At 39.6% G+C, this 23,252-nt stretch overlaps 1 long non-coding RNA gene across 1 annotated transcript in view; it reads right to left on the bottom strand.

The window, feature by feature from the left end:
• Positions 1 to 12,709: 12,709 nt before the first annotated feature.
• The window catches only part of LOC132350905 (uncharacterized), a 159,930-nt gene continuing 149,387 nt past the window's right edge, over positions 12,710 to 23,252 (bottom strand). Inside the window, exon 6 of the long non-coding RNA XR_009498043.1 lies at positions 12,710 to 12,853. This is a non-coding gene — a long non-coding RNA (uncharacterized LOC132350905). The remainder of the gene's footprint in view (positions 12,854 to 23,252) is intronic.

A 23,252-nucleotide genomic window follows, 5' to 3' on the forward strand; every position in this document is an offset into this window, starting at 1 on the left:
TTTTTTCTTAAGCCTAATGCCCACACTTTTAGTGAACTTTCAGCCATGTCTAGTCTCCTTTGTGCTGCTCCCAACCTGACCTACATTTCTGTAATGTGTGCTATTTCTCTTCCACTTCTCTCCTGAGAGCAGTATTTCAATTCTTCCTGTGGTCTCATCTTCCCTGAGCCCTTTTAGCTCTCTGTTCTGAGTTTTTGTTTTATTGAACAATTGCTTGAGTTTTATTTTAAATAAATTCTAGGCAATATGCTTATTAAAAAAATTCTAAATTTGATCCATGGTAACATTTATCTGGTGAGTGAACTTCCACCTTCTACTTGTGTCTTCCTGTCTCTGTCTTCCCTTTATTCTTTCCTTTTGATTTATTTTTATAGATACTTTCTGGGTTGACATTTATTTATACTACTCAACTTTGAAAGAGATGAGTTCTCACTGGATTTTCTATTGGTAGGAATTTTATGTGGTGGAGGAGCCAGGCAGTGTTATGGGTTAGCTGAACTGTCCACGGTTCACAGTGGGTTTTCTTAAGACCCAGAGTTGTGAGTATAAGTTGGCTCTGCTTCTATTTCTCCCAGGACAATAGAGATGAGTTGCTGAAGGATGTCACCAATGCTTCCTCTATCTTCTCTGTCTCACCAAGAGAATCCTTCTTGTAAATATTGCACATTGGTGTGATACTTCACTCAGCCTCCCAACCCTGCTCCTTTCTGACACTTAACTGGGTCCAAGGATGCTGCTGACTGCTACTGGAGCACAACATTCTCAGTATTTCCAGCAAGGAATTATTGGTTTTCTGCTAGGGTGTGGCATGTGCTCCAGAGAACCTTGCTCTGCCAGTTTTCTGTGCCGTGTGGCTGTAAGCGTTATCTCTCCACATACCTCCCTTGCTCCTGTTTAACGGTAACTGCTTTGGTGGCTGTTTCTCATATATTGTGGTTCAGGGGTCCAGATGTCATTGAGCTTGTCAGTGTTAGAGCTTGCATTTCTTGTGCTTCTTATTGTTCTGAGTTGATTTCTGAGAGGAGAAGGGGGCAATGCTAGTAGATATCCAACAATCAATATTGATTACATTGATTACAACCCAACCTTTGTCAGATTCTGTTAGCCATTCAAGATACTAAGATTATGCAACTCAGGTTGTGCTAGACTTCCCTTTACTTCTCTCTCCAGCACGCACATTTTCTGATCCTATGATTAACTGTGGAAATCCTTAAATTTTAGAAAGGGGCATTCTAGCTTATTCCAAATGGTGGGGGAACCTTCTTGAGTTGGGCACTGAACTGAGGAAAGGCAGGCGATGGGAATCACTGCTACCCACCTATCCCATATGACAGCTCAGATTTACAAACGTGAGTGAACATTCTTAAGAAATAATGTCTATTACCCAGTGTGGAGCTTTATGCTTTGGCCTCAGTTAAAACCATTCCCATATTACTGTGAGTCAGGCCAGCTGCTAGTTGCCAGGATGTTGCTTCTTATCCCAAAATCTACAAATGGAAAGAAGCACCAGTCAACATCACCACTATTTTTTGAGTGCCTCTTTTGTGCTGAGCACTTAATTTCCATATTTAATATCTATAACAATCCTGGGTGGTAGATACTGTAAGGTAACTGGGGCTCAGAAAGCATCAGCCATCTTCTCAAAGATGAGAAGGCGGTAAATGAGATAACTAAAATTCGAATCCACATCTGGCTGACTCCACAGTCCTGGTCCTTTCTGGCACTCTATGTGGCTCACTAAGAAAGGTCAAGGAGGTCACCCTCACCACCCAATGGTAGCTCCACTTGCAAGGTCATCGTACACTTTTATTTTTCCCAGAGACACCGAGTGGTCCCCAAAATAAGTCAGACTTAGTGAACATCGTTTTCTAATAAAAAAAGACATTTGTTTTAATGAGGAGGACATAACTCTTTAACAGAGAATGCACAGCCTCAGGCCAAAAATCATAGCTGAAAGGCAGAAAGGAGAAGACATCAATTTCTCTCTTTTTTTCCAAACAAAAGATCTCATGTATTTATTATGGAACCAAACTACTAGCGAAGAAGTAGCTTGGTTCCATATCTCTTCTTGGAATTGTACCTGATTTTATTATGAGTTTCATCTGAATCCATTTGAGAATGGGACAATTGTGCTTTTGCTTCTTGGCCAGGAATTGCTTGATCCTGAAAGTCCAGTAGAAGACGTGACCAGGAAGGGAGTCAGTTGCACACATCACAATGGCAGAGAAAGCGTGAGAAGGTACCAATTTCTAAATTTCTTTTTTTTTTTTTTGTCGTTCCTTGGCTTTCATTCACAAGTATAGAACATAGTCTAGCAATTCCTTTCTTTTCCAGTTATTTTACATTCGTGTTCCATTCTCTAATAGCCTATAAGCTACCTGAGCGCTAGGACAATACCCATCATCTCTATTACCACAAAGTCTGGCACAGACTGAACACATTACAATCATTTCAACCAGTTCATCAAATGAACACATTGGTGGTAGCATGTCTTTCGGAAAGGGTGGCAGGATTTGAAGTTAGACAGGTCTGAGTTTACTCCATCATTTCTCTGCTATTTACTAATTGGGTGTCATATATTTTTCGTATTTTATTTTATTTTTTATTATTTAAAGCGGTCATTTTTTATTTATAAATTTGTGATAATGTATATTTAAAGTAAAATATAACACAAATTGGGTCTAACATAGTGACTGATTTAGAGCAGGTATTCAGATGCATATGACACGAGCAACGTTTTTTTTTTTTTTTTTTTTTTTTAAATTTTATTTATTTATTTTATTTATGGCTGTGTTGGGTCTTCGTTTCTGTGCGAGGGCTTTCTCTAGTTGCGGTGAGCGGGGGCCACTCTTCATCGCGGTGCGCGGGCCTCTCACTATCGTGGCCTCTCTTGTTGCGGAGCACAAGCTCTGGACGCGCAGGCTCAGTAATTGTGGCTCACGGGCCCAGTTGCTCCGCGGCATGTGGGATCTTCCCAGACCAGGGCTCGAACCCGTGTCCCCTGCATTGGCAGGCAGACTCTCAACCACTGCGCCACCAGGGAAGCCCCACGAGCAACGTTTTCATGTCAAGTTCAGGAATTACAAAAAGGTGTTAAGAATTCTACCACTTGTATTTTGCTCTATTGTAATACAGCTATTACTAATTACAGTATATTAAAAATGGTCACTTTCAGCATAGATTGAGTAACAGGGGCTGGATGTACCCTGAAACAACAACAAAAAGACTGAACACAAATTTAAGGCAGCAGTGTTCAAGATATTGGACATTGGACATTGGACAATGAAGAAGAGTGATGCCTGAGAGACAGGAAACAAATAAGATGAGTCCTATGATGGACTCAAGTTATTGCCTGTAGAGAGTTTCCAGGCATTGTAGGCAGAGGAGACCCCCAGGTAGGGCACTGTGGTCTCCCTGAATTGAGAAGATGAAGTTGAGAAACAAAGAGGGCCAAGGTGACTAGAGTTTGCAGAGCAGAGAGCTTGGTTAGAGAGAGCGTCACAGAGAAAGAACTCCAGAGAGGTCTGTAGGGATCTGTAGAGTCCCCTGGTTTCTTCACCTGAGTCCCAATCAGCATGTGTGTGTAAAGAAACGACTAGAGGCCAGGGCAAAAGGTATCCAAGAGGATTAAAGGTAATAATGTCCAGAGGTCACACAGAGCCAGGAATAGTTCTTGCTCTCATTAGTCAAATGGAAAAACATCATAATTTATAGGACACTGGTTAGAGTACTCAAGAGATTATCCCCCCAGTAGCAGAACAAAATTAGCCCCAGACTATACATTGCCCTGGTCCTACCTAGCAAAGATTAACAGCAAGATCCAAAAGGCTCAAACTGTTTCCAAGTAATGTAAATGTATCTCAGAACAAAGCTCAGGAATATTTATAGGAATACAAAACTATCTAGCACCCAGCAAGGGGAAACTCACAAGGTCAGAATCCAGCCAAACATTACTAGATATGCAAAGGAGCATGAAAATAAAATTTATAGTGAGGAGAAAAATCAATCTATCAAAACTGACTTAGAAATTATCAGATGACGGAATTAGCAGTCAAGATCATTAAAACAGTTACTGTAACTGTACTCCACAAGAAGCTGGAGAAAAGATTAAACATGTTAAGTAGTGATGTGAAAGATATAAAAAGATGTAAATCAAACTTCTAGAGATGAAAACTACAATGTCTGAGATGAAAAATACATTGGGTGGGATTAACAGTGGATCATACACTTCAGAAATAATGATTCGTAAACTGGAAGACATAGGAAAGTATTCAAAATAAAACACAGAGAAGAGTGCAAAAGCAAATAAACAGAATGTGAGTGAGCTGTGGGATAACTTCAAGTGGCAGAAAATACATGTAATTGGATTCTTCGAAATAGGGGGAGAAATGGACAAAAAATATTTGAAGAAATAATGACTAAAATTTTTCCAAATTTGATAAAAACTGTAAATCAACAGATACAAGTTCAATAAACCCCAAGTGCAAACGATATGAAGAAAACAATACAACGGCACATTATAATCACATTTCTCAAAACCAATGAAAAGAGAAAAATCTTAAAAGCAGCTAGAGGATTAACAAAGTGGGTAAAGTGGGTATACAGGGAATGTACCTCAAGATAATTAAGCCCATATACAATAAGGCCACATTTAACATCATATTCAATGGTGAAAAGCTGAAAGCTTTTCCTCTAAGATCAGGAACAAGACAAAGATGCCTGCTCTCATTACTTGTATTTGACAGAGTATTGGAAATACTAGCCAGAGAAGATAGGAAAGAAAAAAAAAAAGAAATGTTAGAATTAATAAATGAATTCAGTAAAACTGCAGGATACAAAATCAATATACAGGGGCTTCCCTGGTGGCGCAGTGGTTGAGAATCTGCCTGCCAATGCAGGGCACACGGGTTCGAGCCCTGGTCTGGGAGGATCCCACATGCCGCGGAGCGACTAAGCCCGTGAGCCACAATTACTGAGCCTAAGCGTCTGGAGCCTGTGCTCCGCAACAGGAGAGGCCGCGACAGTGAGAGGCCCGCGCACCGCGATGAAGAGTGGCCCCCGCTCGCCGCAACTGGAGAAAGCCCTCGCGCGGAAACGAAGACCCAACACAGCCAAAAATAAAAAAAAATATAAAAAAAAAAATCAATATACAAAAATCTGTTGCATTTTTATGCACTAATTATGAACTATCAGAAAGAGAAATTAAGAAAACAATCCCATTTACAATTGCATCAAAAAGAATAAAATACGTAGGAATAAATTTAACAAGGATGTGAAAGATCTGTACACTGAAAACTATTAGACATTGATGAAAGAAACTGAAGACAGAAATAAAAGGAAAGATATTCTGTGCTCATAGATTGGAAGAATTAATATTGTTAAAATGTCCACACCAACCAAAGAAATCTATAGATTCAATGCAATCCTCATCAAAATTCCAATGGCAGGGACTACCCTGGTGCTCCAGTGGTTAAGAATCCACCTTGCAATGCAGGGAATGTCGGTTCGATCCCTGCTGGGGGAACTAAGATCCCATACGCTGCAGGGCAACTAAGCCCACGTGCCATAACTAGAGAGTCCATGTGCCACAACTACAGAGCCCATGAGCTCTGGATGCCGCACGCCACAACTAGAGAGAAGCCCACGAACTGCAACGAAGAGCCCGCGCGCCGCAATGAAAGGTCCTGCATGCTGCAACTAAGACCTGATGCCACCAAAAAAAAAAAAAAAAAAATATATATATATATATATATATATATATATATATATATATATATATATATAAAATTCCAATGGCATTTTTCAAAGAAATAGAACAAACAATCCTAAAACTTGTATGGAACTACAAAAGACTCCAAATAGCTCCAGCAATCTTGAGAAAGGAGAGGAAAGCTAGAGACATCGTGTTTCCTGATTTCAAACTATTGCAGCTATAGTAATGAAAACAGTATGGTACTGGCATAAAACAGACACATAGATCAACAGAACAGAATAAAAAGCCCAGAAATGACCCACACATATGTGGTCAATTGATTTATGACAAAGGAGCCAAGAATATACAATGGGGAAAGGATAATCTTTTCAATAAATGGTGTTGGGAAAACTGGATACCACATGCAAAAGAATGAAACTAGACCCCTCTTACACCATACACAAAAATTAACTCAAAATGGATTAAAGACTTGAATCTAAGACCTGAAACTATAAAACTCTTGGAAGAAAACATAGGCAGTAATATCCTTGACATTGGTCTTGGCAATGCTTGTTTTGGATTTGACACCAAAATCAAAGGCAACAAAAGCAAAAGTAAACAAGCAGGACTACGTCAAACTAAAAAGCTCCTGCACAGCAAAGGAAACCATCCACAAAATGAAAAGGCAGCCTACTGAATGGGAGAAAATATTTGCAAATCATATATCTGATAATGGGTTAACATCCAAAATATATAAGAACTCATACAGATCAACAGTGAAAAAACAAAAAATCCAATTTAAAAATGGGCAGAGGATCTGGATAGACATTTTCCCAAAGAATCCATACAAATGGCTAATAGGTGCATGAAAAGGTGTTCAACATCACTAATCATTAGGGAAATGCAAATCAAAACCACAATGAGATATCATCTTGTACCTGTTAGAATGATTATTATCAAAAAGACAAGAGATGATAAGAATTGGTGAGGATGTGGAAAAAAGGGAACACTTGTGCACTGTTGGTGGAAATGTGAATTAGTACAGCCACTATAGAAAATAGTATGGAAATTCCTCCAAAAATTAAAAACAGAACTACCATATGATCCAGCAATTCCACTTCTGGGTATATATCCAAAGGAAATAATATCACTATATCGAAGAGATATCTGCAACCCCCCTCATGTTCATTGCAGCATTATTTATAATTGCCCAGACATGGAAACCACTTAAGTATCCATCAATAGATGAATGGATAAAGAAAATGTGGTATATATATATACAGTGAATATTATTCAGCCATAAAAAAGAAGGAAACCCTGCCATTTGGGACAACACAGATGTACCTTGAGTGCATTATTCTAAGTGAAATAAGTCACAGAGAAAGGCAAATACTGTATGATCTCACTTATATGCAGAATCTTAAAGAACTGAACTCAAAGAAACAGAGAACAGATTGATGGTTGCCAGTGGCAGAGGGTGGGGAAAATGAATGAAGATGAACTCACAAAGTTGTAACTATGTGAGGTGATGGATGTGTTAACTAACCTTATCGTGGGAATCATTTTGCAATATATACATGTAGCAAATTATTATGTTGTACATCTTAAACTTACAGAATGTTGTATGTCAATTACATCTCGATAAAATTGGAAAAGGGGGGGGTGAAGATTTGAATAGACACTTCATGAAAGAGAATATATTGATGTAAAGTACGGACATTAAAAGATGCTCAGTATCATTAGTCATTAGGGAAATGTACACTAAAACCACTGTGAGATACCACCTAGTAGAACAGCTAAAATAAAAAATACTGACTATATCAAGTGGTGCTGAGGATGCAAGGGATGGGAAGTCTCAGGCACTGCTGTTGGTAATGTACACACACTTTGGAAAATAGTTTGGCAGTTTCTTAATAAATTAAATGTATTCCTATCATAGGATCCATGCCACTCCTAGGTATGAAAGCATCTAACCATACAACCACTTGCATATACACAATTTTATTTGTAATACCCCCAAACTGGAAACCTAAGATAGACACCTAAGTGTCTATCAACAGATGAATGGATAAAAAACTTTGTTAAAGTCCTATAATGGAATGGTCAGCAATAAAAAGGAATGAACTATTGATACATACCACAACACGGATGAATCTCAAAACAATTACACCAAAGGAAAGAGGTCACAGAAAAAGAGTATATTCCTTATAATTCCATCTACATGAAGTTCTCAAAAATGCAAATATAGCCATAGGAAGCTGATCAGTGGTTACCTAGGGGAAGGGTGCAGGGAAAACATAAGCAGGAGAGAGAATTACAAAGGGGCACTAGAGAGTTTTTGGGTGATGGATATGCTCATTATCTTGATCGTGTTGGTGGTTTTCATGGGTGTATGCATATGTCAAAACATTTTGAATGCTATAATTTAAATATGTACAGTGTATGCCTTTTTATATCTCATTATGCTGTTAAAATAAAAAAGAACAAAATGGGAAATAGGGGGTCACAAAGTGTTCTCCATTGCAGTTTTACCAGTAATAAAGTTGGCACAGAAATCAATTTCATGTTTATTTGTTTTTAACTTTCTGTTATCAGTTGACTAGAAATGAGGGGAGAGGATGGGTGTGTGATTAGTGCAGCTAAAACTTCAAGAAGGTTTACTGGATCTTTCAACTTCACAATGATTGTGGCACAAACTGTGTTTTCTCTTCTTTAAACAGCATGGACCATCTTTAAAACTGTCTGCTCTGTCACTAGAGGTTTACAAACCACAGTTCAGGCAATTTCTAGGTAGGAAGGCCAATGAGAATGGCAGTGTTAATTCTGGAGAGGAGTAGAGAATTCACCTAGTCCAAACTCTTCATTTTGTAGATGTGAAACTCAGAAAAAGTTACTTTACCTTTCTGGTTCTGAGTTATGTAGTTCATTTGTAGCCACGTGTGGGAAAAAGTCCAGATCTCTTTATTTCTCATCCAGTCCCTGACGCAATTGTTAAAAGCCTTGTTCTCATGAGTCAGATGCACCTGGATTTAAAATCTGTCTCTAAAACTTGAAGTTAGCTTTGTGACCTTAGCCATCCTTCTAATTTCTATTTTGAAAGTTTATAAACTGAAGTTCAGAGCAGTTGGTTTCTTTGAACAGCTCATGAGATTGCTGTAATGACCCAATGAGATCATCTGGCAAAGCCCTTGGCACAGTACATGGGGCACACTATGTGGCACTTGATATATGTGTTCTACTATCAATATTATGATTATTAGTTTATTCTTATCACTCCTGTGGCATTAGCTGCCCCTTTTTAGTCTAATATGCATAAATGACCTGCCTTTAAAGTTCCCTTCTTGTATTCCTTCCCAGGCACACTCAGGCGCCTGTTTTCTCAGCCTGATTTCCATGTCTGAGCCACATTTGTTCCCTTTATAAAGTCTCTCCCATTTTCGCCCCCAGCATTCGTTCCCGAGCTTCTGCACTGCCCGGGGCATGAGTTGCAAGTTTTGCTCATTAGATGCTAAATTACTGCCACCAAAAAGTGGCAAAAGACAGTTTGCAACTTTTTACCACCATTAAAGCTCATGCATTAAAGCAAAAAGGAGCTATAGAGAAGTCTGGTTTGTGAGATCACAAGGAATATATGTCTGCTTCAGGCACTTTATTTGAGTGGCACAATTCAGTGAGTTAATGCTTCAAGAAAGAGACAGCTTCAGTTAATAAAGTTTAGTATTTAGGAACACAGATCTATCACCATCGTTTGCCATGTCAAACAGTGGATTTGTTACTTGCCAATGTACCTACGTTAACAGAAACGTTTGCTCATATTGAAACCTTACCCAAAGCAGCGATTTTCTTAATAAAGATACAGGCTGTCAAATGTTTTCTTCTCACCCTTAGAACCCTTCCAAATAGCTTCCTGACTGTGGGCCATGGCCTTCCTGGGGCCTTATTTCATGAGGTGATTTGACAAATGCAGTGTGTTCACCTGTATTTCAGAGCCAGAGTGGATACTCTGAGCTGAGCCCTAGGGATCCCCCTGTGACACCTGAGGTCTGAGTGCATGTGCTTTTTGTGAAGCAGGGAATATAGAGGTAGAAATCTCCGACTGTCAGAGCCAAAGCAAAGCTGTGCATTGTAGTAGGAAAATCATCCAGGTACCCATCCCACTTCTTCAGACCCAAAGGTCTCTAGAGAATTTTCTCTACTTCCTCACCTCACCCTCACTTTTCTTCCCACTCCCATTTGGCGACTGTCCCTTCACTCTAATAGTTCTCACTAATGTAATCAATGATCTCCATGTTACAGATCAAATGATTATTTTTCAGTCTTCCTCTTACTTTACCCATCAGTGGAATTTTCCACAATAGATCAATTCCTGCTGCTCTTGGTTTCCATGACTTGACACTATCCTAAGTTTTTCTTTTGTCTCTCTTCTTACTGTTTTTTTGGACTCCCTATCAGGTTTCATCTTTCTCTAACCTCAGCCATTAAGAGCTGGTTGCCCTTTGAGGGTCAGTCCTAGGCACTATTCTTTTCTCACACTTTGCTCTCGCCCTGAAGGATCTCACTGCACCTGTGGCTTCTACCACCATCCTTATGTGGGACTCACACACCTCCCCTCTGAGCTGTGGACTCTCTTAACCTGCTGTCCCACTGATATCTCCCCAAGATATCTCAAAGGTATTGCAAACGCAAAATGTCCAGGTCCAAATGCTCACTCTTCTTCCCCAAACATGGGCCCCCTCCAGCTCCACCATCTGTTCTGTATCTGATGAGTCAAGGACTTAGACATTATTTTCAGCTCTCTCTCTTCTTGCAGTCCATGTCCATTTCATCAGCATGTCTTGTCAATTTTATCTCAAATCTTTCCACCTCTGTTCATCTCCAGTCCCAGCACAGGAATGGCATACAGCAGCACTCAATAGATATTTGATGAATGAATGAATCTTCACAATGGCATCCTAGGACAGGCTACTGTGGTGTCTGGCCAGAACAGCTGCCAGAGCTTCCTAATAGGGGTCTCACTAATCTATGTTTCCCCAATCTAAACAGTATTCCATATTACAACCAAAGGGATCTACCCAAAAAAGCAAATCTTATTACATCATCTTCTTTCCCCAGCTTAAAACACTTAAATGGTTTCTTATTGCTCCTAGGATAAAATACAAATTTATAACATGACTTATAAGGGCCTGTGTAGTTTTTCTACTGCCTGTTTATCCAGCCTCATCTAACACCAGAAGCCACTCTTCTTTTTTGCTCGAAGCACGCCAAACACACCCCTCTGCTCTAGACCTCTCACACTTGCCGTGCCCCCTCCTGCCATAGAAACTTCTACCTGACCCACTTTTCTTTCTCTTCTCCAATCAGTTCTTAGTTAACTAGTTCTCATCCTCCAGATCTTGCCTTACATGTCACTTACGTCATCAGGGTCACCCACCTCAAACTCCTAGGACACCATATACCTCTGAAAGTATTGGGTTGGCCAAAAAGCTCGTTCCAGTTTTTCCATAAGATGTTATGGAAAACACGAATGAACTTTTTGGCCAACCCAACCCAATAACTATTTCATTTAAAAATGTGTATAATTATTTGTTCAATATCTGTCTCCTCTAAGAGTATAAGCTCCATGATGACAGGAACAGTATCTGGCTATGTTCTTGCTGTATGCTTGGAACTCAGCACAGCTGGTGCTCAATACTGTTTATTAAATACATTGAATAATTGTAAACCAGAAGGCCTGGGACTAGGCCCTGGCTCTGCCTTGGATGGATGCATGGCCTTGGAGATACAGGACTTGCATGGATCAAAGAAATTCTGTCCTTTATTATTGAAATTTATTTGTTCAAGGTAAAGGTCCTGCCCTGGGGGATCAGATCCATTCACTGATCAGTCCTTTAAGTGGAGGTATCAGTTAGAAGGAGCTTGGGCCCAGGCAATTGGCAGCGCTCAATTACCTCAATCTAATTTCCAAAATTCCCTCCATCAGCAGTGGTAAACGCCCTGGGGTGCACAGTTTACCTGACTGAGCTTCATATTAGGAACCTGTTTGGATAGAAGAAGCAGCTTGTGTTCTTTGGGGGCTGCAGAGATACAGAAAGTGCACAGCTGGTGACACTCTGCGATGCCCAGAGCTTGCCCTGGTTGCTCTATGGATTGAGGCACCCCTGGAGTCTGTTGCCTCCTTCTTTTGAATCCTTCACTTGTGTAGCACTTACTTCCAGAACCAGTGGGCCCATAATTTAATATAATTGAAGGCTACTAATGATTATAATGCATTTTCACATGCTTTGTCACATTTTCAGTTTCATGACAACTGATTTATAGGCATTGTTTTTATTCTCATTTTTTATATTAGGAAACAAATTAGAGAAGGCAAGTGAGTTCCTCTCATTTTTTGTGACCCCTCTAGTAATCTTGGTTTCAAACTTAGCTTTTCTCACTCCAAAGCTAGTGATTTTTCTACTACATTATTGAAATTATTTGTGCTATATTTCCACATTGTCATGGACTAAATTGTGTCCCTCTAAAATCCATATGTTGAAGCCTTAACCCCTAATGTTACTATATTTGGAGATAGGGTCTTTAAGGAGGTAATTAAGGTTAAATAAGGTCATAAGGGAAGGACCCTAATCCAACTGGGCTGGTACCCTTATAGGAGGAAGGGACACCAGAGATCTCTCTCTTTCTCCCCATGCAGGATCAGAGGAAAGGCTATGTGAGAATATAGCAAGAAGGTGGCCATCTGCAATCCAAAAAAGAGAGACCTTACCAGTACCAACCCCGATCGCACCTTGACCTTTCAGCCTCTAGAAGTGTGAGAAAATAAATATCTGTAGTTTAAGTCACACAGTGTGGTATTTTTTTATGGCAGCCCAAGCTGACTAAGATACATGTCACATCAGACTGCTGCACAAGAGGGTCAAGTGGGTATAAAGCTGGTGACAAGGCAAGTGGACCCAAATGCCCCATGTCTTAGGAGAGACAACCCCAGACAGTGATCACAGAACATGGACTTGCCTCTCATTCCAGGGCAGAGATATTTATTCATTGCTGGGTGCAGTGGCTTTGGGTCCATAGGAATTAACTGAATCCGAGGTGCAGTCAGATGTTTCTGGACCACCAAAGTTCCTTGCATTCTGTATCCCCCACGATCCAGCACTGGTGGTCCTAAATAAAATATGGGACATAATTAAATCGGAGAGAATCATAAAGAAGTAGTAAAGCTAAAACCTGCTGTTTAAAAATCATGGTATTAACTGAAACCAATCTTTCCTTGGAAATATAATAGAAAGGTCTGTTGACTCCTCGTCTACAGAGATAAGAAGATGGATTGTCAGACGCACAGGTTTAACCTTCTATGAGCAGCAGGAGGCCAGGCTGTGACAGCTGCTCTGCTATCCCTGGCCTTCTCCACCCTCGCTCTGCTAGTGGGAGCATCCTGTCTTTCCAGAGGGACAGTGGCCTGATCTGAAAGCTGTATAGAATTTGATGAGCAACATCCTCCATCATTTTCAGGGAATGGCAGTCAAATAAAGAAAATAAATCTTGAAGGGAGGGGATATGGGGATATATGTATACATATAGCTGATTCACTTTGTTATACAGCAGAAACACAACATTGTAAAGCGATTATACTCCAATAAAGATGTTAAAAAAAAAAAAAGAAAAGAAATCTTGAGAAGACTCAGAGAACACACTCTTGGGTGGGTAGAAGGCCTTTCCTGGCCTCGGGGATGCTTTGGATTTTATTTGCCGTGTTCACTAATTTCACCTCTGTCAAGAGCCATTACAGGTGAAACAGCAGCTATAAAAGATTGACTCTCAGGGAGGAATTGGAAGGCATCTTTCTGGAGCTACACATTAGCCTCACGCCACAAGGCTTGTGGATAAAATAGTGCTTACAGGTCTATGGGACTTCTCTTGGAGACGAGACCCCACTGGGCCACAGGTGGCACTACAATCCCCTCAATTCTCTCTAGCTTTTCACCGGACAATCAACAGCATTCTTGCAAAGTCAAGTGCTTAAATTAAAAAAAAAAAACAACTCTTTTTTTTTGTTTTTGGCCGTACCACGCGTAATGAGGAACTTCCCTGACCAGGGATCGAACCTGCGACCCCTGAAGTGGAAGCATGGTGTCTTAATCACTGGACCACCAGGGAAGTCCAAAAAAATACTCTTTATTTTTTCAGAACAGTTTTAGACTAGAAGAAAAATTGCAAAGATAGTGTGGCAAGTTCCCATATATCCCACACCCAGTATCTTCTATTGATAACATCTTAGATTAGTATGTACATTTGCTGCAATTAACGAACCAGTATTGATACTATTATTAACTAAATGCCATACTTTATTCAGATTTCCTTAGTTTTTACGTGATGTCCTTTTTCTCTGTTCCAGGATCCCATTGAGGACACTACACTACCTTTAGTTGTCATGTCTCCAAGGGTTCCTCTTGGCTGGGCAGTTTCTCAGACTTCCAATGTTTTTGATGACTTTGACAGTTTTGAGGAGTGAGTACTGGTAATGAATTTTGTACAATAACCCTCAGCTGGGTTTTATCTGATGTTTCGTTTATAATCTGCCATGTTTCTTCACTGTAAAGTTGCTCTTTTCCCCCCTTTCCATACTGTATTCTTTGGAAGGGAGTCAGTTTGCACAGCTCACCCTTAAGTGTGAGACTCCCTCCGCTCATGAGGGTGCAATGGTTTACTAATTTTTTTTTTTTTTTGGCCTCGCGGCATGCAAGATCTTAGTTCCCTGACTAGGGATCAAACGCGTGCCCCCTGCCATGAAAGCTCAGAGTTCTAACCACTGGACCTCCAGGGAATTCCCAGTGGTTTACTTCTTATAAGCTGAATTCTATTTTAATCCAGGGCAGTTTGCTGTTTGAGAGAGGCCAGAAGTGAATCACCTGGAAACTCAGAGACCCCCACCCCCACCCTTATTCTGTGAATAGCCGTAGCTCTCAGAAAGGCGTTGAATAAGTAGAATAAATTTAGATTTTCATTTTGGAGTTGGGCGGGAGTTCACAGTTTCCCCTCAGAACAGTTCTCTTCATTCTTATGCATGTGCTTCTTTATTTTAAATGAGTGTGTTTTGTTTTGGGGTCAACATTTTTTTCCCTGAAGAGGAGTCTCTATGTTGGCATCTTTGTTAAATATTGGAATTGGTGAATGTCCTATTCCAGATTACATCCAGGGAAAATGGAAGGATAAATGAAGCCAGTGAGTACCTACTGTGTCTCTGCCTGACAGTTGAACAAAATCGTTGCTCTGATCACATCATCGGAAATACATCACATGCCAGGACACACATCAGAGAGGCTAGCAGAGAGTTATAACCGAACCATGCCAAGTGAGATCATTTTCTCAGTAACAGGAGGTTTATCTTTTATAATATTCACTTGTGGTGCAAGAAGGGTAAATGTGAGAAAAGAAAAAGAAAGCCTTCAGCATCATGATCATTTCTGAGTTACTTCACTTATGCCTAAAATCTAAATGTATCTGTAGATCATATTTCAAAACAGAAAAGTACTTAAATTTCCTTCTCTCTCTCTTCTTTAAAGTTTGAAAAGTTGCTGCCACCCAACTGAGATTTGTACTAAAATGAGCCACACTTTTTGCAGATAACTGGGAGGGACATGAAGGGCACATTATAAAAAATCTCAAGTGGTCTAAGTCATCGCACAAAGTCTGCCCTGTTACGTTTCCACATTCAACTCGTCCAGCTCCTGAGTCTTTCCCTGACTTTATTTTTAAGAATATTTCAATGTAGTCATTTGTTAGTGTAGGCTGAGCAAAGAAGAAAATACTGCCTAGTCTGCCAAAAATCATATATGGGTCAGTAAGTTATTTGCTCTAAAGATAACAGTGAATTTCTTGCCCCACACAGCAGGTGCCTAGGAGAGACAGAGTGAGGCTTGGAGTTGGTTGCAGAAGCTCACCTGATAACCTGCACAGGTGGGGAAACAGGAACAACCCTTTCTCTCTGTGTGGACCAAGTCACATAAATATATGAATATATGTATATACATACTAAGACATGCAAACTACATGCGCAGGTAGTTGCACATATATTTTGAAATACTGAGAACTTTTTATCACTTATGTTCTTGAATTTTTGTCTTCCTGAATTCTCATGGCAAACTTCCAACATCCCTTTAAAATTGAAGAGTTGGCTATAGCTCATGTTCTCCATCAAATTGCCACATGCATCGTCATCATTATCATTATAGACAAAATTATAGTCAGATGTGTTAACCAGACACACTACTGAGCCTTTAGAAAGTGTGCAGGAAATTTGTGGCATCTAAAATCTGACTGTCCAACTGGTGATTAAATCCCCTCTCCAATATCCCTTTCTAAAGAGAATGGCTAAATTTACAGGCCAACATGGTAGTCACTAGCCGTGTCCCTTATCTTAATTCCAGACCCACATATTCCTGCTGGGTGTCTCCACTTGGGTGGGCTAGAAGCCTGTCCAATGTCTGCTCTTCTTCACCCTGTATTTCACATCTCAGTGTACGGCACAACCATTCATCAGTTGCCTTATCCTGAACTTTGAAATCATCCCAGATTCCTTCTCTCACTCACCCATGAACCTGCTAGATACCAAGTCCAATGAAATCTACCTCCTATGTGGCTTCTGGTCAACGTTCTGTTTCCACAGGTCACCCCCCCGTCTATGGTCAGGCCTTCTTCATTTCTTATCTGGATTATCACAACAGCCTCTTGACTTGTCTCCCTGACTCTGTTCTCATCTGCTCCCAATCCACTTATCCAAATTATACCAGGGGAAGCTATCTTAAGCGCAAAACTGACCTCGCCATTCCAAAGACTGAAACAATTCAATGGCCCTCCATTGCTCTTCAGATAAAATCCAGGTTCCATAACATGTTGCTCATGGTCCTTCTTCTCACGTCCTTCTATTGCTTCGCTCTGCTTCCTCATCACTCTCTCCTGAGCCTGGCTTGTTCTCTTTGTCTAGCATGTCCTCTTCTCAATTATTGTATGGAAGGCAGGGCCCAGGTTGTTAACAGCAGATGCGCTGGACCATGATAGCCTGGGTTTGAACGTTATGTCTACCATTTACTCCCCTGAGCTTCCACTCCCTTATCCATACAATGAGGATAAACAATAATAATGTTACGTCATAATGATGTTGAGGTATTAAATACGGTACTGTTCACAAACCACTTAGTGGGTGCCTGGAACATAATAAGCACTCCCATCTGTTGGCTCTTGTAATTAATCTTATTCCTCCCCTTTGTCTACCTCACAAGCTCCTATTCATATTTCAAGACTCAGACCACACATCTTCAAGAATATTCTCTGATTTGCCTTCCCCCATCCCACCCCCTCCTCAGTCCTCCACTGTGCTCTCCCCATCACATGAGGACAACTTTATCTTAGCTCTTACTTCATTACAGTCTTCTGCTTGTCCTCAGAAGACCAGGAACATTTCTTTTTTTGGCTGCACCGTGCAGCTCGTGGTATCTTAGTTCCCTGACCAGGGATTGAACCCGGGCCCTGGCAGTGAAAGCGCCAAGTCCTAACCACTGGACCACAAGAGAATTCCCAAGATTGTGAACATCTTGAAGGCAGGTTTTGTGCCTCATTAATTTTGAATCCACAGAGCCAGAGTCTTGTCCAGTGCTGGCTTTCAGCACATGTGAGCCTCTCAGGGGAGGTTACAGAATGTCAGCACACAGCATCAGTGGGGACAAGGATGTGAATCCATAGGTGGGGAGGTTGCCAGGACATTGTTATTTCTTGGCTGGGTGGATGGAGGTTATCAGTCTCCAGAGGAGTAGTTGAAAGGTATATTTTACCAGCTGAGCACTCACCAGCATGAGATCTGGTGCTATGGTCTGAATATTCATGTTCCCCCAAATTCATAGGATTTCATAGTTGAAATCCTAACCCTCCAAAGTGATGGTATTAGGAGGCAGGGCCTTTGAGAGATGATTAAGTTATGAGGGCAGAGCCCTAATGAATGGGATTACTGTCCTTATAAAAGAGACCCCAGAAAGCATCCTCACCCCTTTTCCCCTGTGAGGACACAGAGAAAAGGTCAAGTCTAGGAGCCTGGACATGAGCTCTCTCTAAACATTGAATCTGCTGGCATCATGATCTTGGATTTTCCAGCCAGCAGAACTGTGAGAAATAAATTTCTGTTGTTTAATAGCTACCCAGTCTATGGTATTTTGTTATAGCAGCCGGAGCACACGAAGACATCGAGTAACACACCCACCAGGACCCTGGATCTGAACAACTGTGATGCAGCCGAATCCCAAATCCCAGCAAAAACTGAGGACTTGATTCTAGCCCCTTCATGTGGTTCCAAACTCAAGGAATCCTGCCAGATCAATTGATAATTTGTTTTGTTTTGGTTTTCACCCAGTTTTATTGAGATATAATTGACATGTAGCCCTATATAAGTTTAAGGTGTACAGCATAATGACATGATTTACATACACTGTGAAGTGACTACCACAATAAGTTTAGTTAACATTCTTCATCTCATGTAGATACAAAAAAAAAACAAAGAAAGAAAGAAAGAAAGAAATGCTTTTTTCCTTGTAGTGAGAACTCTTAGGATCTACTCTCTTAACAACTTTCAAATATACCATTCAGTAGTGTTAGCTATAGTCATCATGTTGTATGTTACATCCCCAGTACTTATTTATCTTATAACTGGAAGTTTAGACCTTTTGGCCACCTTCATCCAATTCCCTCGATAATTTTTTTTAATGAAAAAAATCTTGCTACTGAGAAGCTAGTATTTAGGATAAATATAAGAAGATGAAAATGTGAAGGACTTAACTTTTTTTTTGAATCTGCCAAATTTCTCCCTTTCCAAGAGTGACAAACATGGAAAGTGAGACCCACTTCCATTTTTTTTATCTTCCCATTCAGGATTTCAGAACAGCCCTCACTGGTTTGGACACATTGCTCTTTCTAGAAAGATCACTATCTCCAAGGATTAAGAATATGTTATTTAATCTGGAGGAAGTACCTGCAGTTTTGAAGCCCTGTTTCTCTTACAGAGAAGGTTGTTTTCCTGCCTCGTCTCTTTTTTCAAAATCCCTGAACTTGATCATCAATCAGAGAATTTACTTGAGGAAGTAAACTTTTAAATACACACAGCCACCAAATGTTTCATCAGAATTTTTCAGCCAATGCTTTGTTTTTACACCCAGACACTTTTAATGGCCCTTGTTCCTAATTGTTCATAATTACTTGGAAAATCTTGGTATAATTATTTGTCAACAAGAGCTTGCGTGAAACCCAGATTTTGTGCTGTCAATTTGCAGTTTTGCTCTCAAAATCTAGGGGTTTTTTTTCACTCATATTTTTGCTTCCTTTCTATTATTTTGCCTTACATTCTTTCCAGATAGATCCTCTTTTCTACTTGGTCTGGATTTCTGAGAACATGGGTAACATATAGTAGTTAACTCATGCAATAACATACCTGCTTTCTTTCACTTCCTGATTCCCTTCACATGCTGTATAGGGAAACTGAACTGTTATTTACATAAAAATATTTTATCACCACCATGTAAGGGTTTTTTAAAATTAAATTATTATTATTAAAAATAACAATTGGGGTATTTTTTATTGAGGTATAATTGACATATAACATTATATTCGTTTTAGGTGTACAACATCGTGATTTGATATTTGTATATATTTCAAAATGATCACTCCAATAAGTCTAGTTAGCATCGTTACCATACATAGTTACAATTTATTTAATTAATTATTATTATTTTTTACCACCAGGTCAGTTTGATGGTAAAAGCAGAAAGACTTCCAAGTGAGAAATTCCAAAAGGCTCAACTCTTTTATTTATAAACAAATCAGATGATTAAGTGCATTTGGGCTTGGATTCACTATTTTCTTATAAATGATGAATCCTTTTAGAAAAAAGGAAAACCCATTAGAAGCTATCTCAGTAAACTCCCACTACTTTACTACTTTTAATATTTAATGTCTTTTTGTACAATTATTTATTATATTGTGCAACATTATATTTAATAAAAGCAATTTTCTAAAATCAGAGATAGAAATAATCTAGATGTGGGTCTAATGCACTGAAAATCATACCCTAAATTTAACTGTGGTGTGTGTTGAAGAAATACAAACTAAGCTGAATTCACAGTCTCACTAAGTCAAGACAGGGTATTGATTTGGAAAGACTAAGAGCCTGAAAGTTGGAATAGAGATATTTGGGTGGACACATATGAAGCTGAGAATCTCAGTTCCCTGCGTCTCTCTGAGCCTCCCTTCCTAGAAGATGTGGCCTTCCTTCAGCTCAAGACTTTGGTAAAGAGAGAAGTAGCACAGCCTGTCTCATCTGACTTCTTTTGTTGATACTCCTGTATCTGAAGGACACAAAGTAGTTGAGTCAGAAGAATTGGACAACCCAATGGTCTCATTGTTCTTTTCAGAGTCATTTTCTCTGGTCTTAATAGTATGAAATTTATCAAGGATAAATATATTTGCCATGCTTTTAATATGAAAAATATATATGCATTCACATAAGTAATAACTGGCTCTTGCCTCAGCTGTTCATGATTTTGGTAAGGTAATGCATGCTTCACTGGCATCTCCTGGTATCTCTGATAAAAGAGCTGGAAGTTACAATGGTGCATTGATTTTTTGCTAATGAAGAAAAAGATCCAAGGTTGAACTGATCTTTGCTTATCCAGAGCCCATTTTAGTTTACCAAAATTCAATTCGCTTGAGATGAAAAGAGAATTGACTTTCTTATTTTCATTGTCCTATCCTGCAGGGGAAAATAAACTAAAGAGGTGAACAGAGCTGCCTCATCATCAAAAAGCGCCGGCTCTGCCCTTCCACAGCTAGGGAGGCATCAGAAATTGAAATTTACAACATCATGGGCACTTCCCCTCCTCTGAAATAGGTCACTATGGCTGTGTTTGTATCATTGGGTTTGCTTTACATAGTCATCACATTTCTGCCTAACCAGTTTCTTATAGAAAACTCTGTGTGTCTCTGAGATCAGAGTTTCACTGAACATGCGTAGGCAGCACAAGGCATTAATCAGATATTATTCCATTTGGAAAATATATTTCATTCAGGTTTTCTCTCCCCTCCTCCCCTCCCCCTTATGCTTGTCCTTTGAATTAATTACACTTCTATACTCACAGAAGCCATCTCAGAGCCCAGGGGTGAGGCAGGAGACTGTCAATCACAAATTTTCCTTTTAAGACTTTACCTGAGATGGTGCTCAAAGACCTGGAGCAATTCTCTTCCTGGGGGCACTTCTTTCGTGTCTTGCAAGAACTCTTGATCCTAAGAATGGATGTTATTTGTAGGCAAGAAACACTTTGTGGTTCTGTGTACATGTAGTGGTTAAGAAGCTTTGGCGTACTCTCACCACTATTATTCAACATAGTTTTGGAAGTTTTAGCCACAGCAATCAGAGAAGAAAAAGAAATAAAAAGAATTCAAACTGGAAAAGAAGAAGTAAAACTGTCACTGTTTGCAGATGACATGATACTATACACAGAGAATCCTAAAGATGCTACCAGAAAACTACTAGAGCTAATCAATGAATTTGGTAAAGTAGCAGGATACAAAATTAATGCACAGAAATCTTTTGCATTTCTATACACTAATGATGAAAAATCTGAAAGAGAAATTAAGGAAACACTCCCATTTACCATTGTAATAAAAAGAATCAAATACCTAGGAATAAACCTACCTAAGGAGACAAAAGACCTGTATGCAGAAAACTATAGGACATTGATGAAAGAAATTAAAGACGATACAAACAGATGGAGAGATATACCATGTTCTTGGATTGGAAGAATCAACATTGTGAAAATGACTCTACTACCCAAAGCAATCTACAGACTCAGTGCAATCCCTATCAAACTACCATTGCCATTTTTCACAGAACTAGAACAAAAAATTTCACAATTTGTATGGAAACACAAAAGACCCCGAATAGCCAAAGCCATCTTGAGAAAAAAAAACGGAGCTGGAGGAATCAGGCTCCCTGACTTTAGACTATACTACAAAGCTACAGTAATCAAGACAGTATGGTACTGGCACAAAAACAGAAATATAGATCAATGGAACAGGATAGAAAGCCCAGAGATAAACCCACACACATATGGTCACCTTATCTTTAATAAAGGAGGCAAGAATACACAATGAGAAAAGATAGCCTTTTCAATAAGTGATGCTGGGAAAACTAGATAGCTACATGTAAAAGACTGAAATTAGAACACTCCCTAACACCACACACAAAAATAAACTCAAAATGGATTAAAGACATAAATGTAAGGCCAGACACTATAAAACTCTTAGAGGAAAACATAGGCAGAACACTCTATGACATAAATCACAGCAAGATCCTTTTTGACTCAGCTCCTAGAGAAATGGAAATAAAAACAAAAATAAAGAAATGGGACCTAATGAAACTTAAATGCTTTTGCACAGCAAAGGAAACTATAAACAAGCCGAAAAGAGAACCCTCAGAATGGGAGAAAATATTTGCAGATGAATCAACTGACAAAGGATTAATCTCCAAAATATACAAGCAGCTCATGCAGCTCAATATCAAAAAAACAAACAACCCAATCCAAAAATGGGCAGAAGACCTAAATAGACATTTCTCCAAAGAAGACTTAAAGATTGCCAACAAACACACAAAAGGATGCTCAACGTCACTAATCATTAGAGAAATGCAAATCAAAACTACAATGAGATATCATCTCACATGGGTCAGAATGGCGATCATCAAGAAATTGACAAACAATAAATTCTGGAGAGGGTGTGGAGAAAAGGGAACCCTCTTGCACTGTTGGTGGGAATGTAAATTGATACAGCCACTATGGAGAATAGTAAAGAAGTTCCCTAAAAAACTAAAAATAGAACTACCATATGACCCAGCAATCCCACTACTGGGCATATACCCACAGAAAACCATAATTCAAAAAGAGTCAGGTACCACAATGTTCATTGCAGCACTATTTACAATAGCCAGGACATGGAAGCAACCTACGTGTCCATCGACAGATGAATGGATAAAGAAGATGTGGTACATATATACAATAGAATATTACTCAGCCATAAAAAGAAATGAAATTGAGTTATTTGCAGTTAGGTGGATGCACCTAGAGACTGTCATACAGAGTGAAGTAAGTCAGAAAGAGAAAAACAAATACCGTATGCTAACACATATATATGGAGTCTATAAAAAAAAAAAGGTTCTGAAGAACCTAGGGGCAGGACAGGAATAAAGATGCAGACGTAGAGAATGGACCTGAGGACATGGGGAGGGGTAAGGGTAAGCTGGGACGAAGTGAAAGAGTAGCATTAACATACATACACTACCAAATGTAAAATAGATAGCTAGTGGGAAGCAGCTGCATAGCACAGGGAAATCAGCTCTCAGTGCTTTGTGTCCCCCTAGAGGGATGGGATAGGCAGGGTGGGAGGGAGACACAAGAGGGAGGGGATATGGGGATATATATATACTTATAGCTGATTCACTTTGTTATACAGCAGCAACTAACACAACATTGTA

This window comes from Balaenoptera ricei, chromosome 16 (genome assembly GCF_028023285.1).
Source record: "Balaenoptera ricei isolate mBalRic1 chromosome 16, mBalRic1.hap2, whole genome shotgun sequence".
Taxonomy (NCBI): domain Eukaryota; kingdom Metazoa; phylum Chordata; class Mammalia; order Artiodactyla; family Balaenopteridae; genus Balaenoptera; species Balaenoptera ricei.